Genomic DNA, 12,841 nt, shown 5'->3' with positions numbered 1-12,841 from the left:
AGAGGCTGCGGCAGCAGCGCAGGTCGTTGAGGCTTTGACAGCCACGTGAGGCAGTGGCAGCATAGCAGGTCGTGGAGGCTTTGACAGCCAGAAGGGGCAGCGGCTGCAGAGCAGGTAATTGAGGCTTTGACAGGCAGACTGGGCTGCGGCAGCAGCGCAGGTCATTGAGGCTTTTGCAGCCAGAAGAGGCAGTGGCAGCAGAGCATGTTGTCGATGCTTTGACAGCCAGAAGACGCAGTGGAATCAGCACAGGTCGTTGAGCCTTTGACGGCCAGAGAGGCAGCGGCTGCAGAGCAGGTCGTTGAGGCTTTGACAGGCAGACTGGGCTGCGGCAGCAGCGCAGGTCGTTGAGGCTTTTGCAGCCAGAAGAGGCAGTGGAAGCAGCACAGGTCGTTGAGGCTTTGACAGCCAGAAGAGGCTGCGGCAGCAGAGCAGGTCGTTGAGGCTTTGACAGCCACGTGAGGCAGTGGCAGCATAGCAGGTCGTGGAGGCTTTGACAGCCAGAAGGGGCAGCGGCGGCAGCGCAGGTCATCGAGGCTTTGACAGCCAGAAGGGGCAGTGGCAGAATAGCAGGTCGTGGACGCTTTGACAGCCAGAAGGGGCAGTGGCAGCATAGCAGGTCGTGGAGGATTTAACAGCCAGAAGAGACAGCGGCAGCAGCGCAATTCGTCGAGGCTTTAACGGCCAGAAGGGGCTGCTGCAGCAGCACAGGTCGTTGAGCCTTTGACGGCCAGAGAGGCAGCGACTGCAGAGCAGGTAATTGAGGCTTTGACAGGCAGACTGGGCTGCGGCAGCAGCGCAGGTCATTGAGGCTTTTGCAGCCAGAAGAGGCAGTGGCAGCAGAGCATGTTGTCGATGCTTTGACAGCCAGAAGAGGCAGTGGAATCAGCACAGGTCGTTGAGGCTTTGACAGCCAGGTGAGGCAGTGGCAGCAGAGCAGGTCATCGAGGCTTTGAGAGCCAGAAGGGGCAGTGGCAGCAGCACAGTTCGTTGAGGCTTTGAGAGCCAGAGAGGCAGCGGCAGCAGCGCAGATCGTTGAGGCTTTGACAACCAGAAGAAGCAGTGGCAGCAGCACAGGTCGTTGAGGCTTTGACAGCCAGAAGGGGCAGTGGCAGCAGAGCAGGTCATCGAGGCTTTGACAGCCAGAAGGGGCAGCGGCAGCAGCACAGGTCGTTGAGGCTTTGAGAGCCAGAGAGGCAGCGGCAGCAGCGCATATCGTTGAGGCTTTGACAGGCAGAAGAGGCAGGGGCAGCAGCGCAGGTCATCGAGGCTTTGACAGCCAGAAGGGGCTGCAGCAGCAGAGCAGGTCGTCGAGGCTTTGACAGTGAGAAGGGGCTGCGGCAGCAGCGCAGGTCATTGATGCTTTGACAGCCAGAAGAGGCAGTGGAAGCAGCACAGGTCGTTGAGGATTTGACAGCCAGAAGAGGCTGCGGCAGCAGCGCAGGTCGTTCAGGCTTTGACAGCCAGGTGAGGCAGTGGCAGCGGTGCAGGTCGTGAAGGCTTTGACAGCCAGAAGATGAAGTGGCAGCAGATCGTCGAGGCTTTGACAGCCAGAATGGGCTGCGGCAGCAGAGCAGATCGTCGAGGCTTTGACAGCCAGAATGGGCAGTGGCAGCATAGGACGTCGTGGAGGCTTTGACAGCCAGAAGTGGCAGTGGCAGCAGCACAGGTCGTTGAGGCTTTGACAGCCAGAAGGGGCAGTGGCAGCAGAGCAGGTCATCGAGGCTTTGACAGCCAGAATGGGCTGCGGCAGCAGAGCAGATCGTCGAGGCTTTGACAGCCAGAATGGGCTGCGGCAGCAGAGCAGATCGTCGAGGCTTTGACAGCCAGAATGGGCTGCGGCAGCAGCGCAGGTCATCGAGGCTTTGACAGCCAGAAGGGGCTGCAGCAGCAGAGCAGGTCGTTGAGGCTTTGACAGCCAGAAGGGGCTGCAGCAGCAGAGCAGGTCGTCGAGGCTTTGACAGCCAGAAGGGGCTGCGGCAGCAGCGCAGGTCATCGAGGCTTTGACAGCCAGAAGGGGCTGTGGTAGCAAAGCATGTTGTCGAGGCTTTGACAGTGAGAAGGGGCTGCGGCAGCAGCGCAGGTCATCGATGCTTTGACAGCCAGAAGAGGCAGTGGAATCAGCACAGGTCGTTGAGGCTTTGACAGCCAGGTGAGGCAGTGGCAGCATAGCAGATCGTTGAGGCTTTGACAACCAGAAGAAGCAGTGGCAGCAGCACAGGTCGTTGAGGCTTTGACAGCCAGAAGGGGCAGTGGCAGCAGAGCAGTCATCGAGGCTTTGACAGCCAGAAGGGGCAGCGGCAGCAGCACAGGTCGTTGAGGCTTTGAGAGCCAGAGAGGCAGCGGCAGCAGCGCATATCGTTGAGGCTTTGACAGGCAGAAGAGGCAGGGGCAGCAGCGCAGGTCATCGAGGCTTTGACAGCCAGAAGGGGCTGCAGCAGCAGAGCAGGTCGTCGAGGCTTTGACAGTGAGAAGGGGCTGCGGCAGCAGCGCAGGTCATTGATGCTTTGACAGCCAGAAGAGGCAGTGGAAGCAGCACAGGTCGTTGAGGATTTGACAGCCAGAAGAGGCTGCGGCAGCAGCGCAGGTCGTTCAGGCTTTGACAGCCAGGTGAGGCAGTGGCAGCGGTGCAGGTCGTGAAGGCTTTGACAGCCAGACGATGAAGTGGCAGCAGAGCAGATCGTCGAGGCTTTGACAGCCAGAATGGGCTGCGGCAGCAGAGCAGATCGTCGAGGCTTTGACAGCCAGAATGGGCAGTGGCAGCATAGGACGTCGTGGAGGCTTTGACAGCCAGAAGTGGCAGTGGCAGCAGCACAGGTCGTTGAGGCTTTGACAGCCAGAAGGGCCTGCAGCAGCAGAGCAGGTCGTCGAGGCTTTGACAGCCAGAATGGGCTGCGGCAGCAGCGCAGGTCATCGAGGCTTTGACAGCCAGGAGGGGCTGTGGTAGCAAAGCATGTTGTCGAGGCTTTGACAGTGAGAAGGGGCTGCGGCAGCAGCGCAGGTCATCGATGCTTTGACAGCCAGAAGAGGCAGTGGAATCAGCACAGGTAGTTGAGGCTTTGACAGCCAGGTGAGGCAGTGGCAGCATAGCAGGTCGTGAAGGCTTTGACAGCCAGAAGGGGCAGTGGCAGCATAGGAGGTTGTGGAGGCTTTGACAGCCAGAAGGGGCAGTGGCAGCAGCACAGGTCGTTGAGGCTTTGACAGCCAGAAGGGGCAGTGGCAGCAGAGCAGGTCATCGAGGCTTTGACAGCCAGACGGGGCAGCGGCAGCAGCACAGGTCGTGGAGGCTTTGAGAGCCAGAGAGGCAGCGGCAGCAGAGCAGATCGTTGAGGCTTTGACAGCCAGAAGAGGCTGCGGCAGCAGCGCAGGTCGTCGAGGCTTTGACAGTCAGAAGAGGCAGGGGCAGCAGCGCAAGTCATCGAGGCTTTCACAGCCAGAAGGGGCTGCAGCAGCAGAGCAGGTCGTCGAGGCTTTGACAGCCAGAAGGGGCTCTGGCAGCAGCGCAGGTCATCGATGCTTTGACAGCCAGAAGAGGCAGTGGAAGCAGCACAGGTCGTTGAGGCTTTGACAGCCAGAAGAGGCTGCGGCAGCAGCGCAGGTCGTTGAGGCTTTGACAGCCACGTGAGGCAGTGGCAGCATAGCAGGTCGTGGAGGCTTTGACAGCCAGAAGGGGCAGCGGCGGCAGCGCAGGTCATCGAGGCTTTGACAGCCAGAAGGGGCAGTGGCAGAATAGCAGGTCGTTGAGGCTTTGACAGCCAGAAGAGGCAGTGGAAGCAGCACAGGTCGTTGAGGCTTTGACAGCCAGAAGAGGCTGCGGCAGCAGCGCAGGTCGTCGAGGCTTTGACAGTCAGAAGAGGCAGGGGCAGCAGCGCAAGTCATCGAGGCTTTCACAGCCAGAAGGGGCTGCAGCAGCAGAGCAGGTCGTCGAGGCTTTGACAGCCAGAAGGGGCTGCGGCAGCAGCGCAGGTCATCGATGCTTTGACAGCCAGAAGAGGCAGTGGAAGCAGCACAGGTCGTTGAGGCTTTGACAGCCAGAAGAGGCTGCGGCAGCAGCGCAGGTCGTTGAGGCTTTGACAGCCACGTGAGGCAGTGGCAGCATAGCAGGTCGTGGAGGCTTTGACAGCCAGAAGGGGCAGCGGCGGCAGCGCAGGTCATCGAGGCTTTGACAGCCAGAAGGGGCAGTGGCAGAATAGCAGGTCGTGGACGCTTTGACAGCCAGAAGGGGCAGTGGCAGCATAGCAGGTCGTGGAGGATTTAACAGCCAGAAGAGACAGCGGCAGCAGCGCAATTCGTCGAGGCTTTAACGGCTAGAAGGGGCTGCTGCAGCAGCACAGGTCGTTGAGCCTTTGACGGCCAGAGAGGCAGCGGCTGCAGAGCAGGTAATTGAGGCTTTGACAGGCAGACTGGGCTGCGGCAGCAGCGCAGGTCGTTGAGGCTTTTGCAGCCAGAAGAGGCAGTGGAAGCAGCACAGGTCGTTGAGGCTTTGACAGCCAGAAGAGGCTGCGGCAGCAGCACAGGTCGTTGAGGCTTTGACAGCCAGGTGAGGCAGTGGCAGCATAGCAGGTCGTGGAGGCTTTGACAGCCAGAAGGGGCAGCGGCGGCAGCGCAGGTCATCGAGGCTTTGACAGCCAGAAGGGGCAGTGGCAGAATAGCAGGTCGTGGACGCTTTGACAGCCAGAAGGGGCAGTGGCAGCATAGCAGGTCGTGGAGGATTTAACAGCCAGAAGAGACAGCGGCAGCAGCGCAATTCGTCGAGGCTTTAACGGCCAGAAGGGGCTGCTGCAGCAGCACAGGCCGTTGAGCCTTTGACGGCCAGAGAGGCAGCGGCTGCAGAGCAGGTAATTGAGGCTTTGACAGGCAGACTGGGCTGCGGCAGCAGCGCAGGTCATTGAGGCTTTTGCAGCCAGAAGAGGCAGTGGCAGCAGAGCATGTTGTCGATGCTTTGACAGCCAGAAGAGGCAGTGGAATCAGCACAGGTCGTTGAGGCTTTGACAGCCAGGTGAGGCAGTGGCAGCATAGCAGGTCGTGAAGGCTTTGACAGCCAGAAGGGGCAGTGGCAGCAGAGCAGGTCATCGAGGCTTTGACAGCCAGACGGGGCAGCGGCAGCAGCACAGGTCGTGGAGGCTTTGAGAGCCAGAGAGGCATCGGCAGCAGAGCAGACCGTTGAGGCTTTGACAGCCAGAAGGGGCTGCGGTAGCAGCGCAGGTCGTCGAGGCTTTGACAGCCAGAAGGGGCTGCGGCAGCAGCGCAGGTCATCGATGCTTTGACAGCCAGAAGAGGCAGTGGAAGCAGCACAGGTCGTTGAGGCTTTGACAGCCAGAAGAGGCTGCGGCAGCAGTGCAGGTCGTTGAGGCTTTGACAGCCACGTGAGGCAGTGGCAGCATAGCAGGTCGTGGAGGCTTTGACAGCCAGAAGGGGCAGCGGTGGCAGCGCAGGTCATCGAGGCTTTGACAGCCAGAAGGGGCAGTGGCAGCATAGCAGGTCGTGGAGGATTTAACAGCCAGAAGAGACAGCGGCAGCAGCGCAATTCGTCGAGGCTTTAACGGCCAGAAGGGGCTGCTGCAGCAGCACAGGTCGTTGAGCCTTTGACGGCCAGAGAGGCAGCGGCAGCAGAGCAGGTAATTGAGGCTTTGACAGGCAGACTGGGCTGCGGCAGCAGCGCAGGTCGTTGCCGCTTTGACAGCCAGAAGAGGCAGGGGCAGCAGAGCAGGTAATTGAGGCTTTGTCAGGCAGACTGGGCTGCGGCAGCAGCGCAGGTCGTTGAGGCTTTTGCAGCCAGAAGAGGCAGTGGCAGCAGAGCAGGTTGTCGAGGCTTTGACAGGCAGAAGGGGCTGCGGCAGCAGAGCACGTAATTGAGGCTTTGACAGGCAGACGGGGCTGCGGCAGCAGCGCAGGTCGCTGAGGCTTTGGCAGCCAGAAGAGGCAGTGGCAGCAGCGCAGGTCGTTGAGGCTTTTACAGCTAGAAGAGGCAGTTGCAGCAGCACAGGTGGTCTAACTGGCAGAACAGCGGCAGCAGCACAGGCGGTCTCACTGGCAGAACAGCGGCAGCAGCACAGGCGGTCTCACTGGCAGAACAGCGGCAGCAGCACAGGCGGTCTCACTGGCAGAACACCGCCTGTGCTGCTGCCGCTGTTCTGCCAGTGAGACCGCCTGTGCTGCTGCCGCTGTTCTGCTAGTGAGACCGCCTCTGCTGCTGCCGCTGTTCTGCCTGTGTGACCGCCTGTGCTGCTGCCGCTGTTCTGCCAGTGAGACCGCCTGTGCTGCTGCCGCTGTTCTGCTAGTGAGACCGCAGAACAGCGGCAGCAGCACAGGCGGTCTCACTGGCAGAACAGCGGCAGCAGCAGAGGCGGTCTCACTGGCAGAACAGCGGCAGCAGCACAGGCGGTCTCACTGGCAGAACAGCGGCAGCAGCACAGGCGGTCTCACTGGCAGAACAGCGGCAGCAGCAGAGGCGGTCTCACTGGCAGAACAGCGGCAGCAGCAGAGGCGGTCTCACTGGCAGAAAAGCGGCAGCAGCACAGGCGGTCTCACTGGCAGAACAGCGGCAGCAGCACAGGCGGTCTCACTGGCAGAACAGCGGCAGCAGCAGAGGCGGTCTCACTGGCAGAACAGCGGCAGCAGCAGAGGCGGTCTCACTGGCAGAACAGCGGCAGCAGCACAGGCGGTCTCACTGGTAGAACAGCGGCAGCAGCAGAGGCGGTCTCACTGGCAGAACAGCGGCAGCAGCAGAGGCGGTCTCACTGGCAGAACAGCGGCAGCAGCAGAGGCGGTCTCACTGGCAGAACAGCGGCAGCAGCACAGGCGGTCTCACTGGCAGAACAGCGGCAGCAGCACAGGCGGTCTCACTGGCAGAACAGCGGCAGCAGCACAGGCGGTCTCACTGGCAGAACAGCGGCAGCAGCACAGGCGGTCTCACTGGCAGAACAGCGGCAGCAGCAGAGGCGGTCTCACTGGGTGAACAGCGGCAGCAGCAGAGGCGGTCTCACTGGCAGAACAGCGGCAGCAGCAGAGGCGGTCTCACTGGCAGAACAACGGCAGCAGCAGAGGCGGTCTCACTGGCAGAACAACGGCAGCAGCACAGGCGGTCTCACTGGCAGAACAGCGGCAGCAGCACAGGCGGTCTCACGGGCAGAACAGCGGCAGCAGCACAGGCGGTCTCACTGGCAGGACAGCGGCAGCAGCACAGGCGGTCTCACTGGCAGAACAGCGGCAGCAGCACAGGCGGTCTCACTGGCAGAACAGCGGCAGCAGCACAGGCGGTCTCACTGGCAGAACAGCGGCAGCAGCACAGGCGGTCTCACTGGCAGAACAGCGGCAGCAGCAGAGGCGGTCTCACTGGCAGAACAGCGGCAGCAGCACAGGCGGTCTCACTGGCAGAACAGCGGCAGCAGCAGAGGCGGTCTCACTGGCAGAACAGCGGCAGCAGCGGAGGCGGTCTCACTGGCAGAACAGCGGCAGCAGCACAGGCGGTCTCACTGGCAGAACAGCGGCAGCAGCAGAGGCGGTCTCACTGGGTGAACAGCGGCAGCAGCAGAGGCGGTCTCACTGGCAGAACAGCGGCAGCAGCAGAGGCGGTCTCACTGGCAGAACAGCGGCAGCAGCAGAGGCGGTCTCACTGGCAGAACAGCGGCAGCAGCAGAGGCGGTCTCACTGGCAGAACAGCGGCAGCAGCACAGGCGGTCTCACTGGCAGAACAGCGGCAGCAGCACAGGCGGTCTCACTGGCAGAACAGCGGCAGCAGCACAGGCGGTCTCACTGGCAGAACAGCGGCAGCAGCAGAGGCGGTCTCACTGGGTGAACAGCGGCAGCAGCAGAGGCGGTCTCACTGGCAGAACAGCGGCAGCAGCAGAGGCGGTCTCACTGGCAGAACAGCGGCAGCAGCAGAGGCGGTCTCACTGGCAGAACAGCGGCAGCAGCAGAGGCGGTCTCACTGGCAGAACAGCGGCAGCAGCACAGGCGGTCTCACTGGCAGAACAGCGGCAGCAGCAGAGGCGGTCTCACTGGCAGAACAGCGGCAGCAGCACAGGCGGTCTCAGTGGCAGAACAGCGGCAGCAGCACAGGCGGTCTCACTGGCAGAACAGCGGCAGCAGCACAGGCGGTCTCACTGGCAGAACAGCGGCAGCAGCACAGGCGGTCTCACTGGCAGAACAGCGGCAGCAGCACAGGCGGTCTCACTGGCAGAACAGCGGCAGCAGCACAGGCGGTCTCACTGGCAGAACAGCGGCAGCAGCACAGGCGGTCTCACTGGCAGAACAGCGGCAGCAGCAGAGGCGGTCTCACTGGGTGAACAGCGGCAGCAGCAGAGGCGGTCTCACTGGCAGAACAGCGGCAGCAGCAGAGGCGGTCTCACTGGCAGAACAGCGGCAGCAGCAGAGGCGGTCTCACTGGCAGAACAGCGGCAGCAGCAGAGGCGGTCTCACTGGCAGAACAGCGGCAGCAGCACAGGCGGTCTCACTGGCAGAACAGCGGCAGCAGCAGAGGCGGTCTCACTGGCAGAACAGCGACAGCAGCACAGGCGGTCTCACTGGCAGAACAGCGGCAGCAGCACAGGCGGTCTCACTGGCAGAACAGCGGCAGCAGCACAGGCGGTCTCACTGGCAGAACAGCGGCAGCAGCACAGGCGGTCTCACTGGCAGAACAGCGGCAGCAGCACAGGCGGTCTCACTGGCAGAACAGCGGCAGCAGCACAGGCGGTCTCACTGGCAGAACAGCGGCAGCAGCAGAGGCGGTCTCACTGGCAGAACAGCGGCAGCAGCGGAGGCGGTCTCACTGGCAGAACAGCGGCAGCAGCACAGGCGGTCTCACTGGCAGAACAGCGGCGGCAGCAGCAGAGGCGGTCTCACTGGCAGAACAGCGGCAGCAGCAGAGGCGGTCTCACTGGCAGAACAGCGGCAGCAGCAGAGGCGGTCTCACTGGCAGAACAGCGGCAGCAGCAGAGGCGGTCTCACTGGCAGAACAGCGGCAGCAGCACAGGCGGTCTCACTGGCAGAACAGCGGCAGCAGCACAGGCGGTCTCACTGGCAGAACAGCGGCAGCAGCAGAGGCGGTCTCACTGGCAGAACAGCGGCAGCAGCAGAGGCGGTCTCACTGGGTGAACAGCGGCAGCAGCACAGGCGGTCTCACTGGCAGAACAGCGGCAGCAGCAGAGGCGGTCTCACTGGCAGAACAGCGGCAGCAGCAGAGGCGGTCTCACTGGCAGAACAGCGGCAGCAGCACAGGCGGTCTCAATGGCAGAACAGCGGCAGCAGCACAGGCGGTCTCACTGGCAGAACAGCGGCAGCAGCAGAGGCGGTCTCACTGGCAGAACAGCGGCAGCAGCAGAGGCGGTCTCACTGGCAGAACAGCGGCAGCAGCACAGGCGGTCTCACTGTCAGAACAGCGGCAGCAGCACAGGCGGTCTCACTGGCAGAACAGCGGCAGCAGCACAGGCGGTCTCACTGGCAGAACAGCGGCAGCAGCAGAGGCGGTCTCACTGGCAGAACAACGGCAGCAGCACAGGCGGTCTCACTGGCAGAACAGCGGCAGCAGCACAGGCGGTCTCACTGGCAGAACAGCGGCAGCAGCACAGGCGGTCTCACTGGCAGAACAGCGGCAGCAGCAGAGGCGGTCTCACTGGCAGAACAGCGGCAGCAGCACAGGCGGTCCCACTGGCAGAACAGCGGCAGCAACACAGGCGGTCTCACTGGCAGAACAGCGGCAGCAGCAGAGGCGGTCTCACTGGCAGAACAGCGGCAGCAGCAGAGGCGGTCTCACTGGCAGAACAGCGGCAGCAGCACAGGCGGTCTCACTGGCAGAACAGCGGCAGCAGCAGAGGCGGTCTCACTGGGTGAACAGCGGCAGCAGCAGAGGCGGTCTCACTGGGTGAACAGCGGCAGCAGCAGAGGCGGTCTCACTGGCAGAACAGCGGCAGCAGCAGAGGCGGTCTCACTGGCAGAACAGCGGCAGCAGCAGAGGCGGTCTCACTGGCAGAACAGCGGCAGCAGCAGAGGCGGTCTCACTGGCAGAACAGCGGCAGCAGCACAGGCGGTCTCACTGGCAGAACAGCTGCAGCAGCAGAGGCGGTCTCACTGGCAGAACAGCGGCAGCAGCACAGGCGGTCTCAGTGGCAGAACATCGGCAGCAGCACAGGCGGTCTCACTGGCAGAACAGCGGCAGCAGCACAGGCGGTCTCACTGGCAGAACAGCGGCAGCAGCACAGGCGGTCTCACTGGCAGAACAGCGGCAGCAGCACAGGCGGTCTCACTGGCAGAACAGCGGCAGCAGCACAGGCGGTCTCACTGGCAGAACAGCGGCAGCAGCACAGGCGGTCTCACTGGCAGAACAGCGGCAGCAGCAGAGGCGGTCTCACTGGGTGAACAGCGGCAGCAGCAGAGGCGGTCTCACTGGCAGAACAGCGGCAGCAGCAGAGGCGGTCTCACTGGCAGAACAGCGGCAGCAGCAGAGGCGGTCTCACTGGCAGAACAGCGGCAGCAGCAGAGGCGGTCTCACTGGCAGAACAGCGGCAGCAGCACAGGCGGTCTCACTGGCAGAACAGCGGCAGCAGCAGAGGCGGTCTCACTGGCAGAACAGCGGCAGCAGCACAGGCGGTCTCACTGGCAGAACAGCGGCAGCAGCAGAGGCGGTCTCACGGGCAGAACAGCGGCAGCAGCAGAGGCGGTCTCACGGGCAGAACAGCGGCAGCAGCACAGGCGGTCTCACTGGCAGAACAGCGGCAGCAGCACAGGCGGTCTCACTGGCAGAACAGCGGCAGCAGCACAGGCGGTCTCACTGGCAGAACAGCGGCAGCAGCAGAGGCGGTCTCACTGGGTGAACAGCGGCAGCAGCAGAGGCGGTCTCACTGGCAGAACAGCGGCAGCAGCAGAGGCGGTCTCACTGGCAGAACAGCGGCAGCAGCAGAGGCGGTCTCACTGGCAGAACAGCGGCAGCAGCAGAGGCGGTCTCACTGGCAGAACAGCGGCAGCAGCACAGGCGGTCTCACTGGCAGAACAGCGGCAGCAGCACAGGCGGTCTCACTGGCAGAACAGCGGCAGCAGCACAGGCGGTCTCACTGGCAGAACAGCGGCAGCAGCAGAGGCGGTCTCACTGGGTGAACAGCGGCAGCAGCAGAGGCGGTCTCACTGGCAGAACAGCGGCAGCAGCAGAGGCGGTCTCACTGGCAGAACAGCGGCAGCAGCAGAGGCGGTCTCACTGGCAGAACAGCGGCAGCAGCAGAGGCGGTCTCACTGGCAGAACAGCGGCAGCAGCACAGGCGGTCTCACTGGCAGAACAGCGGCAGCAGCAGAGGCGGTCTCACTGGCAGAACAGCGGCAGCAGCACAGGCGGTCTCAGTGGCAGAACAGCGGCAGCAGCACAGGCGGTCTCACTGGCAGAACAGCGGCAGCAGCACAGGCGGTCTCACTGGCAGAACAGCGGCAGCAGCACAGGCGGTCTCACTGGCAGAACAGCGGCAGCAGCACAGGCGGTCTCACTGGCAGAACAGCGGCAGCAGCACAGGCGGTCTCACTGGCAGAACAGCGGCAGCAGCACAGGCGGTCTCACTGGCAGAACAGCGGCAGCAGCAGAGGCGGTCTCACTGGCAGAACAGCGGCAGCAGCAGAGGCGGTCTCACTGGCAGAACAGCGGCAGCAGCAGAGGCGGTCTCACGGGCAGAACAGCGGCAGCAGCACAGGCGGTCTCACTGGCAGAACAGCGGCAGCAGCAGAGGCGGTCTCACGGGCAGAACAGCGGCAGCAGCAGAGGCGGTCTCACTGGCAGAACAGCGGCAGCAGCACAGGCGGTCTCACTGGCAGAACAGCGGCAGCAGCACAGGCGGTCTCACTGGCAGAACAGCGGCAGCAGCACAGGCGGTCTCACTGGCAGAACAGCGGCAGCAGCACAGGCGGTCTCACTGGCAGAACAGCGGAAGCAGCAGAGGCGGTCTCACTGGCAGAACAGCGGCAGCAGAAGAGGCGGTCTCACTGGCAGAACAGCGGCAGCAGCACAGGCGGTCTCACTGGCAGAACAGCGGAAGCAGCAGAGGCGGTCTCACTGGCAGAACAGCGGCAGCAGAAGAGGCGGTCTCACTGGCAGAACAGCGGCAGCAGCAGAGGCGGTCTCACTGGCAGAACAGCGGCAGCAGCAGAGGCGGTCTCACTGGCAGAACAGCGGCAGCAGCAGAGGCGGTCTCACTGGCAGAACAGCGGCAGCAGCACAGGCGGTCTCACTGGCAGAACAGCGGCAGCAGCAGAGGCGGTCTCACTGGCAGAACAGCGGCAGCAGCACAGGCGGTCTCAGTGGCAGAACAGCGGCAGCAGCACAGGCGGTCTCACTGGCAGAACAGCGGCAGCAGCACAGGCGGTCTCACTGGCAGAACAGCGGCAGCAGCACAGGCGGTCTCACTGGCAGAACAGCGGCAGCAGCACAGGCGGTCTCACTGGCAGAACAGCGGCAGCAGCACAGGCGGTCTCACTGGCAGAACAGCGGCAGCAGCAGAGGCGGTCTCACTGGCAGAACAGCGGCAGCAGCACAGGCGGTCTCACTGGCAGAACAGCGGCAGCAGCACAGGCGGTCTCACTGGCAGAACAGCGGCAGCAGCAGAGGCGGTCTCACTGGCAGAACAGCGGCAGCAGCAGAGGCGGTCTCACTGGCAGAACAGCGGCAGCAGCAGAGGCGGTCTCACTGGCAGAACAGCGGCAGCAGCAGAGGCGGTCTCACTGGCAGAACAGCGGCAGCAGCACAGGCGGTCTCACTGGCAGAACAGCGGCAGCAGCACAGGCGGTCTCACTGGCAGAACAGCGGCAGCAGCACAGGCGGTCTCACTGGCAGAACAGCGGCAGCAGCACAGGCGGTCTCACTGGCAGA

The sequence above is a fragment of the Podarcis muralis genome, chromosome 1 (assembly GCF_964188315.1).
Source record: "Podarcis muralis chromosome 1, rPodMur119.hap1.1, whole genome shotgun sequence".
Taxonomy (NCBI): domain Eukaryota; kingdom Metazoa; phylum Chordata; class Lepidosauria; order Squamata; family Lacertidae; genus Podarcis; species Podarcis muralis.
This window is presented reverse-complemented; position numbering follows the sequence as displayed.